The sequence below is a fragment of the Nerophis lumbriciformis genome, linkage group LG01 (assembly GCF_033978685.3).
Source record: "Nerophis lumbriciformis linkage group LG01, RoL_Nlum_v2.1, whole genome shotgun sequence".
Lineage (NCBI taxonomy): Eukaryota > Metazoa > Chordata > Actinopteri > Syngnathiformes > Syngnathidae > Nerophis > Nerophis lumbriciformis.
In genome coordinates, this window is record NC_084548.2 from 58,470,464 (window position 1) to 58,476,463 (window position 6,000).

Consider the following 6,000-nt stretch of genomic DNA (forward strand, 5'->3'; position numbering starts at 1 on the left):
CATTAACCCATCACTACTAGGCCGAAAAAACTTTAGCAAAAGAAAATCACTCTCTCAGAGGAAACAAAGAAATCAATAAATAAAGCGAGACAATACTTATCAAGGCTGTGGACAAGGCTGTGGACAAGGCTGTGGACAAGGCTGTGGACAAGGCTGGAGGTACGTAGCGAGACGATATACTCTGGCAACAAGACAGGGGAAGACGAGAACTATATACACATGAGGGAGGGTGACACAGGTGGACACAATCAGGCAATCAGGAGAGACATCAGACCAGTGACACAGGAGGAAGGGCAAGTGGCCTGAAACGAGAGGAGGATTAGAATTTTCAAAATAAAACAGGAAGTTTGCCAGACAACCCCAAAACAGGACTTCCCTCACCACGATATGACAAAAATAAACGTCAGAAATCAACATTGATTAAACGTCGTCAAAAAGCATGTTGTTTCAACGTTGTATTTTTGTTGTAGAATATTGGTCATAAAAATTACCAAAATTTAATGGTCAAATAAACGGCAGAAACCAACATTGATTCAACGTTGTCAAAAAGCATGTTGTTTCAACGTTATGCTTGAGTTGTAGAATACTGGTTATGAAATGACAAACATTCAATGGTAAAATAAACGACAGAAACAATCATTGATTAAACGTTGTCAAAGAGCGTGTTATTTCAACGTTATGTTTGAGTTGTAGAATATTGGTTGGGAAATGATTAAAATTGAATGTTAAAATAAACGACAGAAACTAACATTGAATAAACGTAGTCAAAAAGCATGTTGTTTCAACGTTGTGTTTGTGTTGTAGAATATTGGTTGGAAAAATGACCAAAATTAAATGATAAAATAAACGTCAGAGACCAACATTGATTAAATGTTGTCAAAAAGCATGTTGTTTCAACGTTGTATTTTTGTTGTAGAATATTGGTCATAAAATGACCAAAATTCAATGGTCACATAAACGTTAGAAACCAACATTGATTCAACGTCGTCAAAGAGCATGTTGTCTCAACGTTATGTTTGAGTTGTAGAATATTGGTTATGAAATGACCAATATTGTAATGTAAAATAAACGTCAGAAATCAACATTGGTTAAACGTTGTCAAAAAGCATGTTATTTCAACGCTATGTTTGAGTTGTAGAATATTGGTTGGGAAATGACCAAAATGGAAAGTTAAAATAAACAACAGAAACCAACACTGAATAAACGTTGTCAAAAAGCATGTTGTTTCAAAGTTGTATTTGTGTTGTAGAATATTGGTTGGAAAAATGACCAAAATTAAATGGTAAAATAAACGTCAGAGACCAACATTGATTAAACGTCGTCAAAAAGCATGTTGTTTCAACGTTGTATTTTTGTTGTAGAATATTGGTCATAAAATGACCAAAATTCAATGGTAAAATAAACGTCAGAAACCAACATTGATTCAACGTCGTCAAAGAGCATGTTGTCTCAACGTTATGTTTGAGTTGTAGAATATTGGTTATGAAATGACCAAAATTCAATGGTAAAATAAACGTCAGAAATCAACATTGATTAAACATCGTCAAAAAGCATGTTGTTTCAACGTTGTATTTTTGTTGTAAAATATTGGTCATAAAAATTACCAAAATTCAATGGTCAAATAAACGGCAGAAACCAACATTGATTCAACGTTGTCAAAAAGCATGTTGTTTCAACGTTATGCTTGAGTTGTAGAATACTGGTTATGAAATGACAGACATTCAATGGTAAAATAAATGACAGAAACAATCATTGGTTAAACATTGTCGAAAAGCATGTTATTTCAACGCTATGTTTGAGTTGTAGAATATTGGTTGGGAAATGACCAAAATTGAAAGTTAAAATAAACGACAGAAACCAACATTGAATAAACGTTGTCAAAAAGCATGTTGTTTCAACGTTGTATTTGTGTTGTAGAATATTGGTTGGAAAAATGACCAAAATTAAATGGTAAAATAAACGTCAGAGACCAACATTGATTAAACGTCGTCAAAAAGCATGTTGTTTCAATGTTGTATTTTTGTTGTAGAATATTGGTCATAAAATGACCAAAATTCAATGGTCAAATAAACGTCAGAAACCAACATTGATTCAACGTCGTCAAGAGCATGTTGTTTCAACGTTATGTTTGAGTTGTAGAATATTGGTTATGAAATTACCAAAATTCAATTGTCAAATAAACGTCAGAAACCAACATTGATTCAACGTCGTCAAAGAGCATGTTATTTCAACGTTATGTTTGAGTTGTAGAATATTGGTTATGAAATGACAAACATTCAATGGTAAAATAAACGACAGAAACAAACATTGATTAAACGTTGTCAAAGAGCATGTTATTTCAACATTATGTTTAAGTTGTAGAATATTGGTTGGGAAATTACTAAAATTCAATGGTAAAATAAACATCAGAACCAAACATTGATTAAACGTCGTCAAAAAGCATGTTGTTTCAACGTTGTATTTGTGTTGTAGAATATCGGTTGGAAAAATGAACAAAATTCAATGGAAAAATAAAGGACAGAAACCAACATCGATTAAACGTCGTCAAAAAGCATGTTGTTTCAATGTTGTATTTGTGTTGTAGAATATTGGTCATGAAATGACCAAAATTCAATAGTAAAATAAATGACAGAAACCAACAATGAATAAACGTTGTCAAAAATTATGTTGTTTCAACGTTGTATTTGTGTTGTAGAATATCGGTTGGAAAAATGAACAAAATTCAATGGAAAAATAAAGGACAGAAACCAACATCGATTAAACGTCGTCAAAAAGCATGTTGTTTCAATGTTGTATTTGTGTTTTAGAATATTGGTTATGAAATGACCAAAATTCAATGATGGAATAGACGACAGAAACCAACATTGATTAAACATCCTCAAAAAACATGGTGTTTCAATGTTGTATTTGTGTTGTAGAATATTGGTCATAAAATGACCAAAATTCAATGGTCAATTTAACGACAGAAACCAACATTGATAAATCGTCGTCAAAGAGCATGTTGTTTCAACGTTAGGTTTGAGTTGCTCAACATCAGGACCTAATTCAACAAGTTCCCAACGTTGTTTTAATGTCTTGTCCCTGCTAGGAACAGTTTGACCGCATTCTTCAGGTCTGGATGAAATTTACCAAGTAAAAACAGAACCATTTCGCCTTTGAAATCAAAACATGTATTGTAATTAAAAGAAAGTTCAGACCCAAATAATTGGGGGATGGGACATTCTAACAAACGGGTAATTGACTCTCTTTTAACATCACAAAAGTAGCATTCCGGTAAAACTACCTGAATGAATTTGGATTAATATGAGTTACAGGATACAATTTGTGAAGGATTTTAATGTGTACTTCTTTAACTCTATTTGGGAAATCTGTTACCTTCAGTCCAAATGTTTCTGAAATCAACATGAGGGGATGAGTTGTTCCAGAACGCAACAACCTTTGATGGACAAGTTTGACCTAAACACAAAGAAATCCCTGTGTGTTTGTTATTGCAGTTTTGAGCCAGGAAGTTTCTTCCAGCTATCATCAAGCCTGCGGCCCTCAGTGGAAAACCCCCCGCTGTAGAATGACCACTAAGAGGCACTATTGTACGGTAAGATCCACTTACTGCTCACTCTTCCTATTGAGTAATCATCAGTTCATTGTTGAACTAACGCAGAACAATAGACGGCCTCGAAGAACGAGAGGAATTCTAAAAACGGCTGTGATATCACTCAGCCTAATGATTGTCCAGATGTCATACTTTTTAGACGTCAGTTGTGGTTGGACCAGTACCACCCCTCAAAGACTTGTTATCTCATGAACTCTGGCTGGGATCCTGCATGTGAAGGTCAGCTATCAGCTATGGGCTGCGCTATCTTGTCTAGTCCTGTTTTGTCTCAAACATGCCAGACTTTCCTGGAAATTGAGAGGCAAGGATGACATTCTGACGCATTCAAGGGAGCCCGAAGACCAAAGATGGTTCTTCAGCGAGTGTTTGTTCTTGGTGGCCGCTGACACAGATGCACACATCAGGGTGTGCCTGCGAACACCTCATGTGAGAGGAAGTGTGTGTGGTTGGTGCAAGGGTGGCTCTTATTTGCAGGGAACAATGTGAACGGGGGGGTCAAAGTCAATTTCACCCTACAGGAAGTGGAAAAAAAGGTGTGTGTGTGTGTGTGTGTGTGTGTGTGTGTGTGTGTGTGGAATAACACTAAAATGAGGAACACAGTCACTCAGGAGAATTCCATAGAAGTCAACATCATCATCACGTGCTCCATTTTCTTTTACCCAAGACTGAATGTCGAGTGTCAGAAGAAGATCAAGACGACTTCAGAACAGAACAGTAGAAACAGATTGTGGGCTCGTGAGACATCTCTGTGGCACGTTTTACTAATTATCTGCCATTGTGTGTCAGTAATACCAGCTAAAAAGGGCACTAGTAAACTACAAACTAGGGCTGGGCTATGCGTTGGTTAAAACGTTCAATATATATACATTTTTATGTGTGGGAAGAAAGCATAAGTATGGAAGCAAGGTTGGTTGCATGAACAAAGGCACTAGCTCTCTGGTAACCGAGCAATGCAGGAAGTGATCACTGATCAGTGCATACTTGCCAACCCTCCCGGATTTTCCGGGAGACTCCCGAAATTCAGCGCTTCTCCCGAAAACCTCCCGGGACAAATTTTCTCCCGAAAATCTCCCGAAATTCATGCGGACCTGAGTGACGTGTCGACAGCTTGTTTTCACGTCCGCTTTCCCACAATATAAACAGCGTGCCTGCCCAATCACGTTATAACTGGAGAATGATCGAGGGCGAGTTCTTGGTTTCTTATGTGGGTTTATTGTTAGGCAGTTTCATTAACGTCCTCCCAGCGCTGCAACAACACACAACAACAGCAGTCACGTTTTCGTGTACCGTAAAGCAGTTTGTCTGCCGTAAACAGCAATGTTGTGACACTCTTAAACAGGACAATACTGCCATCTACTGTACATGCATATGTGACAATAACATCTACGACTTTTAGAGAGTGCAGTGCACAACTGCGCACACAACAAGGAGACGAAGCAGAATGCATCATCAGAGAGGGTGTTCAGCATGGTTAGAAAAATAGTGACAGAGAATAGAACAAGGATGGACAATTCAACCCTTAACTCAACAATGAGTAGATGAGTGTTATGTGTGTGTATATGTGTAAATAAATGAACACTGAAATTCAAGTATTTCTCTTACTCCTCCCCTCTTAACCACGCCCCCCCCCACCCCCGACCACGTCCCCCCACCCCCCAAAATCGGAGGTCTCAAGGTTGGCAAGTATCGATCAGTGGGAGTGACACACTAACAGCCAATCAGGTAACAGCATCAACTATTAGGTTTGGTTGCGTCATCTTGTTGAAGAAATTGTGGACAAAAGAGGAAAAGTCTCCTGGACCGGATTTTGGATTTTTCTAAAGGTACTGTAGTCAGATCAATGTAGTCTGTAAATGATGCAAGGCAAGACCGCTAATACCTCATCACCTTAGCCGCACTCACCTTTTAGAGCACAGCTGTAACTTCCTGCCACTAAACCTGCAGAAAATAGTTCTCAGGTTTCTCTATGTTTACATTTTCACACTTTGCACTATTTTCGTACACTTCATGAAGCATTTCTTACATATTCCTTATTTTTAAGAGTTTATTGTTAAGTGTTCAATGTGATTTGACTATTTTGTTGACATTGTTTGAGTGTTTTCCATGCTTGTGTTGACATTTCCTTCTCGCCTTGATAGCTGAGGGATTACATTTAAAATAAAATATGTTTTTCTCTTGCTCATTATTTTTCATAGGTCATAAAAACTTCAATAATTATCATTATCGACCGATAAAGAACATATATATCGTGATAGTTTTCAGCCATATATCGCCCAGCCCTAGTATCAACATTTGCTATGTTATACTATCTTATATGAGCCTTTGGTATGTTGAGTAAAACACTTTTTTTTTAAAGGCAAACAAAAACTAAAAAAAAGTAGATCATAAAA